Genomic DNA, 14,339 nt, shown 5'->3' with positions numbered 1-14,339 from the left:
TGGTAGTGGTTATGATTTGTGGTTACCGTTAGGTTTCTATATAACATCTTCTGCATCTATCAGTCTATATTAAGTTTGAACCATTCTTTACTCCTGTCCTCCCCATGTTTTAGGTATATGGTGTTGTATTTTACATCCTTCTATTTTGTGAGTTCCTTGACTGCTTTTTTAAAAAGAAATATTCAGGGGCGCCTGGGTGGCGCAGTCGGTTGGGCGTCCGACTTCGGCCGGGTCACGGTCTCGCGGTCCGTGAGTTCGGGCCCCGTGTTGGGCTCTGGGCTGATGGCTCGGAGCCTGGAGCCTGTTTACGATTCTGTGTCTCCCTCTCTCTCTGCCCCTCCCCCGTTCATGCTCTGTCTCTCTCTGTCCCAAAAATAAATAAAAAAATGTTGAAAAAAAATTTTAATAAAAAGAAATATTCATTTTTAGCGCTTTCATATTCCTACCTTTATACTGTCATTTTTTGGTCTTTCCTTTCTTCTCAAAGAGTGGCCTTTAATATTTCTTGTGGGGAGAGGGGCACCTGGGTGGCTCAGTGGGTTAAGCGTCCGACTTCGGCTCAGGTCATGATCTCATGGTTGGTGGGTTCAAGACCTGCATCGGGCTCTGTGCTGACAGCTCAGAGCTTGCTTCAGGTTCTGTGTCTCCCTCTTGCTCTGCTCCTACCCCATTCATGCTCTGTTTCTCTCTGTCTCAAAAATAAATAAACATAAAAAATTTTTTTTTAATATTTCTTACAGGGCTGGTTTAGTGGTCATGAACTCCTTTAGTTTGTGTTTTTCTGGTAAACTTTTTATCTCTACTTCTATTCTGAGTGATAACCCTGCTGGATAGAGTATTTTTGCCTGCAGGTTTTTACCATCCACTGCTTTGAATATATCATGCCACTCCTTTCTGGCTTGAAAAGTTTCTGCTGAAAAATCCACTGAGAGCCTTATGGGATTTCCTTTATATTTGATACTCTTCTTTTGTCTTGCTGCTTTTTATATATTTTCTTTATCACTATATTTAGCCACTTTAATTATAATATTGCTTGGTGTGGATATGCTTTTGTTGATTTTGTTGGGGGTCCTCTATGCCTCCTTGATCTGGGTATCTGTTTCATTCCCCACATTAGGGAAGTCTTCAACTATTATTTCTTCAAATAAATTCTGTCCCCCCTTTTCTCTCTCTTCTTCTTCTGGAACTTCTATAATTGTTATTACATTTGATGTAGTCACTGAGTTTCCTAAGTCTATTCTCATTTTACATAATTATTTTTTCTCTCTTTTGTTCAGTTTGATTACTTTTCATTACTGTGTCTTTTAGGTCATGAATTCATTCCTCTGCTTCTTCCAGCCTGCTATTCTTTCCATCAAGTGTGTTTCTCATTTCCTTTATTGAGCCCTTTATCTCTGCTATGTTATTCTTTATCTCTGTATTAACAGTCTCACTCACTCATGTCTTCCACTCTTTTCTCAAGCCTAGAAAGCATCCTCATGATCATTGCTTTACATTCTCTATCAAGTATGGTACTTATATCTGTTTCTCTTAGGTCTCCAGCAGTGGCCTTGTCCTGTTCTTTTGCTTGTGAAAGATTCCTCTGTCTTCTTATTTTGTCTAAGTCTCTGTGCCTGTTTCTGTATGTTAGGAAAATCAGCTATGTCTCTTGTTCTTAAGGGTAATGGCCTTATGAAGAAGAGGTCCTGTAGTGCTCTGCCATGTAGTGTCCTCTGTGCCCCAGGGCCTGGTGCTTCTGGGAGTGTCTCCAATGTGTGCTGCATGTGCTCTGCTATTGTGTACTGGCTGCTTTATCCTTCAGGACAGTTGTCTGCAGAAGCTCTCTTTGCCTGTTGCAGGTAGTGTTTTTGTCCCTTGCCTGAATGTGGTACATTTTAACTAGGTGTGCTCTAGTCTGCTTGTGAAATAAGACCTGTTGCCACTGCTGGAACTGAGGCCTCACAAAACTCCTGGGTTGGAAAATGTAATGTTCGCAGGGGCTTGGGCCAGTCTTCTGAAGGAGGGGGCCCACCATGCTGGGACTGAGGCAAGTGTGACTGGGAAGAGTGGTTTCAGGGGAGCGTGGGGGTGCCAGACTTGGTGAAAGCAAGTTAGGTAGCCAGTGTCAGTGCTGCACTGGTTCCCACAGGTGGCCCTATGCTTATGCTGAGAAACAGGGGAGGGAAATGGTGCCTGCCAGTTCCTTTGTTCCTGGAAGAGTCTCTGTGAACACTGCCTCTCTGGGACCCACTCCAAGATGAGCAACTAACCTCCCCATTGTGTGCCCCAGGCACTTTTCAGGTTGTTGTTTCCAAACTGTATGTCTGTGGGCTGTTTGCCAGCCTTCTCTCTAAGAGCAGCCCCAATGTCCTTTGAGTTCTCCCAGAGTCAAGCACACTGGCCTTTAAAACTGCAGGCTTTAAGCCCCACTGGTTGCAAGAACTCATGAAATTCAAGCCCTCTTGCTCTCCAAGCCAATTACTATGGGGATTTATTTTTTTCATGTACTCTTCTGAGTGTGAACCTGTCTCTTGCCCTTCTCTGTGACTGTGGCTCCCTTTCCACCATAACGCCATAATCCATTTTCTCCCAAGCCACATTTCTGCACTTCCTACCTTGTTCATTGTAGCCTCTTCTCTACCTTTAGCTGTGAAGTTTGTTCTGCCAATCTTCAGGTCTATTTCTGGGGTATTTAGGATGATTTGATAGTTATCTGGTTGTATCAGTGGGGCCAGGCAAGCCTACGGTCCTCCTGCTCCACCACAATATTCTGATTTCCATAGGCTATCTTTAAATATAATGCACATTGTTAATGATAAACGTACCTGCTAATTTTCTTGAGTCACATCGACATCCCTGAATGAGTTAGTCATGGAGGAGATTTATACCCAATCACTTTGCATCCATATGATTTCACTGGTTGCTTATGGGGCATCTGATTAGGTGGTGTCTTCACTGACTGGCTAGTGCTGCTGCCTTAAGGGTTGATAAATATTTTGACTACACTCTCAGTCATGGATAAATATCAAATCTATACCTTTTAAGTGAAAGCTATTCCTGAAATTTAACTCTTCAGAAATAGTTATGGCAACTGAGAATATAGCATAGACCATAGCTATCTACATCTGATAACATCTGGGTGGAAGGTATATAAGCATACCACAAATGACCTTGTTGAGAAAGACCAATAAGGAATAAGAATGTTGGGATATAAACCTGGCTCTTACACTTAGGTCTGTGGCATTGGACAGAGGTGGTTAATATACAAATTAATGTGTATAAAAGTTTTTGAAACAATGCCTGGAATATAGTATGTACACAGTAAGTTTTAGCCAGTATAAATACCTTGGAACTCAGAAATGAGTCCCCCTTACCAATAATTACCAGATGGAATTTTAGAAGTTACCAAAGGCTTTTTACCTTATAGTTAAAAGTGATAAAATCTTGGGAATAAAAAATATCTATATGTTTATTGTCTACAGGTCCCACAGGCAAATAATGTATCTCAGATGAAAAAAGTTAACAACAGTTACCATCTTAGCCCTTAGAACTCTATTCCAATATATATCCCCCGAACCCCACACCCAGGGGATGATCTTTCCAGTAACACACCAGGTCTAGAAATAAGGTGCTTTGTATATTGTGCCTTAGCATTTTTTAATGTTTATTTATTTTTGAGAGAGACAGAGAGCCCGGGGCAGGGGTAGGGACAGAGAGAGGGGAGACACAGAATCCAAAGCAGGCTCCAGGCTCCGAGCTGCCAGCACAGAGCCCGATGCGGGGCTTGAACTCGCAAATGGTGAGATCATGACCTAAGCCAAAGTCAGATACTCAACTGACTGCGCCACTCAGACACCCCAGTTCCTTATCATTTTATGAAATTTTATATTAACTCTAGGTTTATACATGCTTTATATTTACTGAGATCCTGCTTTCAAGAAGGGGTTTGCAATATAATCTGCCACTTGCCATGTTCAGAAATGCTTATCATAACTCAATATCATCAGCATTAGGTACTTTAAACATTTTGCTAATAAAAAGAGGCACCTTTGTCTTGTATTAATTCACATTATAATGTTCTAAACAAATGAGACAGCTTTGCTAAATATTTTCACCTGTTGCCTGTGTTACTTAGAAACATATTGTGAGGGGATTTTTTCAGTTATCTCAAAAGTTATGGAAAGTGTTCTCACATAATTAGAGGTAAGTGATCATTAAGTGTTTTAGGTTTTTAAGAATATATAGGGGGGCCTGGGTGGCGCAGTCGGTTAAGCGTCCGACTTCAGCCAGGTCAAGATCTCGCGGTCTGTGAGTTCGAGCCCCGCGTCAGGCTCTGGGCTGATGGCTCGGAGCCTGGAGCCTGTTTCCGATTCTGTGTCTCCCTCTCTCTCTGCCCCACCCCCGTTCATGCTCTGTCTCTCTCTGTCCCAAAAAAATAAATAAACGTTGAAAAAAAAAATTAAAAAAAAAAAAAAAAGAATATATAGCACAGCTTTGGGCTGTCTGGATGATTCAGTCAGTTAAGCATCCGACTTCAGCTCAGGTCATGATCTCACAGTTCCTGGGTTCAAGCCCTGTGTCAGGCTCTGTGCTGAGAGCTTGGAGCCTAGAGCCTGCTATATTCTGTGTCTCCTTCCCTCTCTGTCTTCCCTTGCTCACACCCCTGTCTGTCTCTCTCAAAAATAAATAAACACTAAAAAAATTTTTTTAAAGAATATATAGCACAGCTTTGAAAAAGGTATAACAAAATTTTTAGAGATCAGATGATTAGATGAAATAGTTCAAAGAATATATAAATTAAGGAAGTCTATTTAAACATGGGAAAATGCTTTTTTAAATATTTCAAATGCAGACTTAAATGGGGATTGTGTGGCTGGGATAGCACAGACAGGAGGGCTCAATTTAATCATAATAGGTTTAGAAGAAAAAAATACGCGTAAGGTAGTCCCAAAACAATAAGTAAAATTTTAAATATATAACCGGGAATAGAATGTTCAATGAAGTACTGAACTTTGTATAAGACAGTGATATTTTCCAAGAGAAGAAATGATGTTAAACCATAATTTGAAATGATATTAAGCCTTAACATCCTGTAGAGAGAATATTACCAAAGTCAGTCTTGGTAACATTGATTTGCTGTAATTGTCAGTACCTTCTAATGATTATAGCTAAGGAAAATAGAGGATGGGATAGAAAGGTAAGGCAAGAAGGTTATTCTCTTCAGAAGGTGTTCTCTGCAATGCTTCTCATCTAGGTTAAATTAGATTACGTCAAAGATGGTGTGTAGGACAGAACCAGGCTGGCTATGGAGAAGACATGCCGGGTGAAACAAAGTATTAAAGCAATAGAGCTGTAAGCGTACATTTGCTTATGTATCTCCAGTTTGAATCTTAATATCCTATTGGTTGGGATTAGCAGTTTGAACTCTACATGGCTGATAAGGAGTAATGCAATTAAAGACTACAAGATTCCAAGAGCAAAGAAAGAGCAACCCCCATTACTCAGAATTTTAAGAGTAAGCCTCTGCAGAGTCACGTAACAGGTTTTACAGAGAAAAAAAATCTGCAGCTGAAGAGATGAGAAGTTTCCCAGCTAGCCACATCTGATTTCGCAACAGAGAGGGATGGCACAGGGTGCACTGTCACAGAGAGCTGTAGATACGAACACCCAGAGAAAAGAAAGCCTCCAAGGGTAAAGTCTATCTCAAAAGAAAGAATATATATATATATATATATATATATATATATATATATATATATTAAGATCATGGAGTAAAAGAGACCTTAAAATATGGATTGGGAACTTTAATTTGGGCCAAATTGGAGGGGTTTTTAATACATAAATACCACAACTGAATACCAGTGAAAGGTGTACATATTTTAGAAAGATAGTATCTGCTTGGAAAGACAAATCCAAAGTTAAAGAAAACCAGAATAGCAGGATTTTTAGGGCTACATATGTTTTTAGCTCCAATTACATGGAACAAACTTGGATCCTAGTTTTCTTTTGTAAGGAAGTCAGGTCAGAGCCCTAGAGAGTGTGTACCCAAAGGCCAGTCTCGCCTGGGAGAAGTTGAGAGACAGTTTTTACCTGAGTAGGCAGTTTGGTCTTCCCCAAACTTAAAATAAGTCAAACTAACAGGGCTCTTTGGTGGCCCCTAGGTAGCTGTTAGGGAGCCTCCTAGAGAAAAGATATTCATTCTCACTAGGTGGCAGGGGTGGGGGGGGGGGGGCGGGCATTTGCATGTTTCAAGTCGGTTACAGAGATTCATTCAAAGTCTCAAAGATGAGGGTGCTGTCGTGTAACAGTTTAGAAAACGTTTCCACTCCTAGGCAAGGCTCTGGGAATCTCCAGTTGGTTGGCAGTCACAGGAAGAAAAACACCTTTAATGCCTTAGTGTACAATGTACATCAGTTGCTGACTACAGCAAGGAGAAGCCACCCAGGATCCCTGGTTATTGATCAAAATATTCATACAACTGTGGTCCCTTCAAATCATCTGGAGGGAAACTAAATCCAGGAATCAATTGACAACACAGGCCAACTGATAGAGCACGCTGTTGGGCTGGGCTCTGAAACCAGACAGAGTCTTCAACTATGGACTTTAATTTACTTTAAGACCCATCAAACTTTCAGGACATTAAGTGTTACACGACATCATAATATCATGTTATAATAAAACTAGAAAATTACTTGTCTTTTATATCTGTATTCTGAAGTAATAACAATCAATATTTATTGAACACTTTCTACATACCATGAACCTTGCCAAGACTTTACAACATTGCATTTGATCTTCACAACAAAACTAGGAGGTTCTATCTATCCCATTTTACAGAGTAGCAAACTAAGGCTCAGAGAAAAGTGCACAACTGCTAACAGTGAAGCTGGTATTCACATCAAGGATTATTTGACCCTGGAGACCATGATTTTCAGCACTACACCTTATTACATCATTTAATTAAAATATGCTTATAAATGTGTGAGATGACACCAATTTACTGCTCTTGACAGAAATGATTTCCTCCAAATTTCCAAGAAGTGAGGAAAGTTATCTTTGTCAGGAACTGGTAACACAGAAAATCCAAAGTATCTTTCAGTACTTTTTTTTTTTTTGTCCAAAGTCCCAAATAATAGGAACCTAATGAGAATTAAATCTTAACTTACGATATCCTTTCTTAGGCATTAAAAACGAGATTAACTTGGGGCGCCCGGGTGGCTCAGTCAGTAGCGTCCGACTTCAGCTCAGGTCATGATCTCACAGTACTGAGTTCGAGCCCCGCGTCGGGCTCTGTGCTGACAGCTCAGAGCCTGAAGCCTGCTTCCGATTCTGTGTCTCCCTCTCTCTCTGCCCCTCCCCTGCTCATGCTCTGTCTCTCTCTGTCTCAGAAATAAATTAAAACATTAAAAAAAAAAAAACAAACGAGATTAACTTAATGACTCTCCCTTGAGACACTGTAAATATCTAGCAGACTTCAGTTTCTTGTTTTAGAATTCAATGATCACTCGATGCTGCTAGAAAACCACATCCACAATCCTTTTTTCCACACAGAGTGGGGCAAAGTGTATCCTTGGAGGAGCTAACAAGTCTTCTTAGTGTACTAGATGAACAATTACAGTGTAAATAAGAATATACCCTCAGACATAAATTTCCCCCAAATACTTTTTTTTAATTTAATTTTTTTCACATTTATTCATTTTTGAGAGACAGAGAACGAGCAGGGGAGGGGCAGAGAGAGAGGAAGACACAATACAAAGCAGACTCCAGGCTCCAAGCTATCAGCACAGAGCCTGATGCGGGGCTGGAATTCGGACCGCGAGATCATGGCCTGAGCCAAAATCAGATGCTTACCAGACTGAGCCACCCAGGCACCTCTCCCCCAAATACTTTTCAGAACAGATACTTCTCATCCTCCTTTCACTATCTTATCAGAACATTCTGACCTTAATCTTTTGCATTTTATCACTTTTAGTAAATTCTTTTTTGAATGTTTACTTATTTTGAAAGAGAGAGAGAGATAGAAGGAAAGAAAGCAAGTGAGTGAGTAGGGGAGGGGCTGAGAGAGAGTATTCTAACCAGGCTCTACACTGCCAGTTCAGAGCCCGACATGGGACTGGAACTCATGAACCATAAGATCATGACCTGGGTCAAAATCATGGGTTGGACACTTAACCACGGAAGCTACTCAGGTGCCCCTTTGGTGAATTCTTTTATTTCAAATATCTCAGCTTGATTCTTCAAGACAACCTTTTTTAAGCATTTGTTTTACACATATGTACTATAGATATTGGCACAAAATCAATTTAAATAACCAGTAACAATTTTTTCCTAACAGAAAAATAAAGCATCAAGTAAAACCATGTATTTTTGATTCATTCATGCCCAATTTTAAGATCTAAGTATAAACAACTTAGAAGAAATTCTTACCTTACTGAGAAATCTGTGCCTTTCAGTTGAATGCTAAGTAGTCTATAAGAGTAAAGTTTGAATTCAGTTGAAAGAAGCAGGGATGAGGTATGCAGTGTGAAACAGAGACTAAAGTCTATGATATGTTTGGTTAATTATCCATAACAGATCAAAGAAACCAATGATGTAACCCAGGACTTCTTTCAAATTAAAGCCCACCCAGATCAGGGGGTCTTTATAGATTTTAAAGTCGAAATAATATAATGGAGCAGCAAAACACTGATCTATGGCACTCTCTGATTTCCATGCTATGGGTGCCAGCGGTCACATCATCAAAAGTCATGATTCACACAACCTTACGGGGTGAGACTGCTCTATACTGCACGTCCAGAGCAAACCTGTCTTGTTTGCTGCAGAGTGACAAAGAGAAGTGTGCTTCTGGTTGCAGTAAATGCTGACAGTTCTATGAAAAAGAACCATAGTCCTACACAGTCATAGTTTATCTGCATCTACAATTCTCATTGCAGTTCTGGTTGCTAGAACACCCAAGCTTAACAAAGTTGGAGTCAGAGAAAGGCCTTCTTTGTAAAGACTTCCCTGAAGTCTGTGGGGGTGAGCTTAACAGTGTTTCTCTTTTATGTTTTCATATCACATATTGTTATTAAAATTGTTGGTGTTTCCTTCTCTCTCTTCTCTGTCACACGCGCGCGCACGCGCGCGCACACACACACACACACACACACACAGTAGATACTAGGATCCATGCTTTACTTACCCCTGTATCCCCAATAACTAGCATTGTACCTATTACATACTAGTGCATAGTAGGTGGTCAGTATTGTGTTTGTTGGATGCATGGACACAAATTTACAAAGTGAACAAAAAGATACTTTATGAAGACAATGGGCTCTCAATGGGATTTCAACAGGGCTCTTCTGTCTGGATCAAAGGATACCATCCAAGCCTTAGGCAGGTACTCAAGGCCCTTGATCATCTGGCTCTGCCTAGCCTTCTACATTTTGTGCATTACTTCCCACATCCATTTTTTTCCTCCTGCCACATGGAGACATTTGAAGCAAAGGACAGGGTACATTTGGAGAACTCCTCTCCTCTACTTTCCCATCTGTTTCTTGCACTTCTACCCGGGAGCTGTCTTTGGTGAGACTTTTACTACCCACTGGAAGCTGAGTTGGAGGTCCCTGCCCTGCTCCCAGAATCCCCAAAGTCACTCATGCCAATTTCTATCATTATTTAATAAGATCAACAGTGACATAAGATCAAAATGGGACTTCTTTTAAAGATTCAGGCAATCCCAGCTTTTACCCCTCAGTCCCCTGGGCCATGTAGTTCCTGGTACATTATAGCCACTCTAATGTTAGGTTAAGGAATACTAAGATCCCAAAGCATTCACATGGGGAGAACAGACTTTCACAGAATCTCATAACAGAAGAACTAGATATTCTTTGAACATTTTTGAAGTTTTAGGATGAAATGCCATATACACACAAAGATATTATGCAGAGACTGTTCATGTTGAAGCAAAAATAGAATTAAGGTTTTTAAGAATGTCAACAGCTGAGAGATAAGAGTTTCTCTGAGGTTTATGTCACAGGGAAAGTTACTACAACATTTATGCCACAATTGAAGACTAAATAGACAGTTTTAGGTCACATACCTCTCTCCTTTGTGATGTACTTGTCACTATCTCTCCCGGTAGAGGTACCTTGAAGGAAGTAGGATGAGCCATTAGGATCCTATATTAGGGAAGCCCAGGGGCCACTGCTTGAAGAAATTCAGCTGTTAGGCTTTGATATCTGTTTATTCCAAGTACCAGTCCGGGCTCTCCACTGTGAAGTTCTTCCATAATATCTTCAAGTCTCTGGAAGAAGATCTAACATATGGAATGTTGTTAGCCTTGATGATATCTATCGTGAAAATGCACCTACACTAAAGCTCAGAGAAAATTTAAAGTAATGTTGGCATTTAGCACTCATCAAATTTGCAAAAGTTCTGAAGAAATAAAAGTATAACTGTCATATAATTTGAGGATGGGAGAGTAGCTGCTGGCTGAATCCTCAGAGATCAAATAGGACTGAAATTAATAACCCAACTGGAGACTTTCAATTGTCAAAACACTGCAAAAGAAAGTGAATTTGATCTCTAAAGCTGAAGGGTAGACAGACATGACTGCAATGTAAAAGATCTTAAATTGGTCTGAGAGACAGACTAGACATTACAGTCTTCATATATTAGGCATTTGCTAAATCAGTTCAATCAATACTTATTCCTAACAAGGAACATTCTCCTAATATCCCAGCTGGTAAATAATTTGACCTATTAAATTCACACATTTACTTTACAAGATGCTAACTGTGATATTTGTCATCATTTGTGCACATCTTCCTTTCCTGGTCCATGGTTGCTACAGAGCTGCCACATCGGATGCAGAGGCTTCTCGTAGCCTTCTAGATTCTTTCTGTGACCTCCTCTTTGTTCTCTATTTTCTCTGTATTTCTACATGTCTCAGATCTAGCTCAGCCTCAACTACCTTCAGTTTTGTAGTGACTTATTCTGTAAATTGCTACTAAGTCCTTTAATAAATCCTAAATGATCACTCAGGGAAACAGGCAGGGTAGGTTACCCTCTGCCTCCTCTGGGATGAGGAAACATGTACTATGAATGGACAAACAAGGGCCTTCTGGGTGGCTCAGTTGGTTAAGTATCTGAATTTTTATTTCAGCTCAGGTCATGATCTCACAGTTCGTGAGATGGAGCCCTGCATCAGGCTCTGCACTGACAGCACAAAGCTTGCTTGGGATTCTCTCTCTCTTGCTCTCTCTCTCTGCTCCTCCCAAATTCATGCGCTCGCTCTCTCTCTCTCTCTCTCTCTCTCTTTCTCAAAATAAATTAATAAACTTAAAAAAAGAGTGTACAGGGGCACCTGGGTGGCTCAGTCAGTTGGGCGTCCAACTTCGGCTCAGGTCATGATCTCATTGTCTGTGAGTTCGAGCCCTGCATCGGGCTCTGTGCGGACAGCTCGGATCCTGAAGCCTGTTTCAGATTCTGTGTTTCCCTCTCTCTCTGCCCCTCCCCTGCTCATGCTCTGTCTCTCTCTCTGTCTCAGAAATAAACGTTAAAAAAAAAAAAAGAGTGTACAAATGATGCACCTAACGAGTAAGTGTCAAAGATGGGCACTGCATATTTGCCATTTCCCTCCCATATCCCATCAGCCCACCTTTTGGCTCTGACCATTGCTGAGTCAACCATTGGCTGTGTACAGGTGCTCTTGACAGCACTGCATGTCAGCTGTAGTGTGTGTCTGTCTTGTTTGTTTCAGGGATTCTCTGCTTCATGGTATAAATCCTGAAGAAGAGAAAATTAACACCCCCCAATGTTAATCCTAGTTTGTAGAGGTTGGGTTGTTCCTCTCTCCTGTGTCTACGATTGACAATTCTGATGGGTCTTCTATGTATTTCCTTAAAGCATCCTTACCAGGACTAAACTCCTGTTGCCCACAGGGACAGCCAACTCAAGTGCACACCTTTGGGTTAGCTCTCCCTCCTCCCTTGTTTTAATATTCCCATGGGTCCCTCCCCTATTCCCTGGGTTCACTCCCCCAAGTCAACTACTTGCATAAAAAATTTATCTTAGGTTCTTCTTCCTAAGAACATTATCATGGCTTAAGTTCCTAGAGGAACCTAAGTTAAAACAGGCTGCAAACACATTGTTTTGATTTCTTCTAGTTCATTCTTCTTATTACCCTATTAATCACCAGACTCAATATCAATACTCATCTTTTTTTCCACTTACAAACAACAGGTATAGATTTAACATTTGAATATCAAGTATAACCTCTTTAAGTTCTGTGGAGACTTTCACACATTAGGTGCTTAGTAATAGGAAACTGTGGTCACCTTGAAGGTAATGATTGTTAAAGAAGAATTATGTATGCATAAATATGAAGAGAAATACGTAAATTGATCTTCAACAGATGACTTAAAAGAGCTGGAAGTAGCTATTTTTATTCAGTGTCATTTCTAGGATCAGTTTACAAGGGTTCCATGTCTATAAAGCTTCAGGGCTGGTTTCTTTTCATCCTATATTTTCTAATAAAAAGTAAAAATTTAATTTTTATGGCTTCTTGTTTTAGGTATATTGATGGCTGACTTTAAAAAGTCTTCCTAAATGAAGAAAATAGGATGATGTCTTATAGCTTTGAGCTCTAAAGCAATAATATCGACTTTTACCAGTTTTATTTATAGACAAACATATGTGTTAATAGGGATTTTCCTCTCACGAATTTTATAAAGATGGAACATGATTATTCATGTTTGTTTGTTTCTGGTACAAAAAAAGCATCACCCACCAGCACAGGATCAAGAAAAACCAACTGCTGAATGTCAGACTATTCTTGATTTGGAAAGACAAATTTAAGGATAAATAATAGTACAAAAGGAACAATTCTTTCAGCTTGTGCAGACCAGCAGATCAACTGGCCACAATGCTTTTTATTTAAGAGCCAACAAACGTCATTTTAGAATATTTGGCAGATGCCAGACATCAAGCAGTCTGAATGTAAACATTGCTGTGATTGCTGGTCACTAAAGTCTTAGATGTAGTGTGTTAAGTTACAAATATGAAAAAAAAAAAAAAAGAAACTAAGACACAACTTCTGGAACTTAGATCTGTTGATTGAAATATCTGTCACTGTGGAACAAACAATGGAGATTTTGTCATGCTCTTCCTAAAACACATATATACAGTCTACATAGAGTGGCCAAGGAATCCATTTCTGTCAAGGCCTAAAATAGGCCTTCTTCATAGAAGAAATAGTTACTCTTCTATGGGCTGAACACCAGAATTATCCATGTGTTTAACAACTACACATAAATATTAAAGAACTTCTAAATTGTAGTTTGTTTGAACATAAAAAATAGTAAGTCCTATCAGTTGAAAAATAATGACATGAAATCTGTTTTCATAATTGCTCTTAACACTTTGGGAAAAAATATATATACTCGATTTAAAAAAAATTCTTCTTGAATCTCTGTGCAATTTACTTTTTTAGTCAGAAAGTAAAATATCCTTATTTCAACAAGCCCATCCTTTGACTTCATATTTCACTAAAATATAAGTTCTCATAGGTATATTATAATGGCTTTCCCTATTCTCTAATGTTATTATAAAAATAGATTCATATTTACATGACTATCTTGGTAAAAATCAAGCTAGGAAAGTACTTTACTTAATTTTTCTTAAAATTCTATGTTGACTTGGCAAGAGCCACTAACGGTATATATTCAGAAAAGAGCCAGGAAGTCATTAAAGGAACAATGACTGAAGAAGAGTAGACATTATAAATGGTCACTACTAATGGTCACATTTTAATGCTGCAGATGACCAACAAGATTCAGTAGGATCCACAACAGGAAAATCTCTTTCAAGCTCGTGGTAAGACTAAGGCATCAACTACCAGCAGACAGGATGGACTTTATTGGATATGCATCACAAAGTCTTCACTCTGCAGGAAATTATATACTTGCTCTGGAAATGGGGCAATTATGTGAAATGTTAATGAATGCTTTCAGACAAAAGAAGTGTCAAAATAGCAAAGTGGGATTGGATTTTATGAGGAGGTTAATTTCTAAAGTCAGCATATAAAGCAAAACACTCACAAAGTCAAAATTACCTCTGAAAATTCCTTATGAAAGTCTTTTACCACATAAGAAACAGAGACATCCAGAGTTCAAAGTTTTTGCCTTTTGTATTTTTATTGTTTAAGAATGGAAATGGACTATTATTTCTTTAGTTCAGGTTACTATGTTTCAGCTGAGGAGCCAACATAGCTACTTGCATGTAGGGTCTATGTAGTACCAAAAATATCTATTTAAAAGCAATTTTTTCCTAGTCACTGTGAAATACTTGCACTCAAAATTATACAGTATGACAATTTT

General features: G+C 39.4%; 1 long non-coding RNA gene across 5 annotated transcripts in view; it reads right to left on the bottom strand.

The window, feature by feature from the left end:
* Nucleotides 1-14,339, bottom strand: part of LOC109503428 — a 74,388-nt gene that overhangs the window by 9,528 nt on the left and 50,521 nt on the right. For 3 of the 5 annotated variants that reach the window (XR_006585032.1, XR_006585033.1, XR_006585034.1), the window contains 3 exons: nucleotides 11,621-11,748; nucleotides 10,061-10,276; nucleotides 2,595-2,767 (listed from right to left, as the gene is read on the bottom strand). This is a non-coding gene — a long non-coding RNA (uncharacterized LOC109503428). The remainder of the gene's footprint in view (nucleotides 1-2,594; nucleotides 2,768-10,060; nucleotides 10,277-11,620; nucleotides 11,749-14,339) is intronic. The other 2 variants (XR_002745254.2, XR_002745256.2) reach the window with 1 other exon arrangement.

The sequence above is a fragment of the Felis catus genome, chromosome C2, assembly GCF_018350175.1.
Source record: "Felis catus isolate Fca126 chromosome C2, F.catus_Fca126_mat1.0, whole genome shotgun sequence".
NCBI classification, from domain to species: domain Eukaryota; kingdom Metazoa; phylum Chordata; class Mammalia; order Carnivora; family Felidae; genus Felis; species Felis catus.
This window is presented reverse-complemented; position numbering and strand designations above follow the sequence as displayed.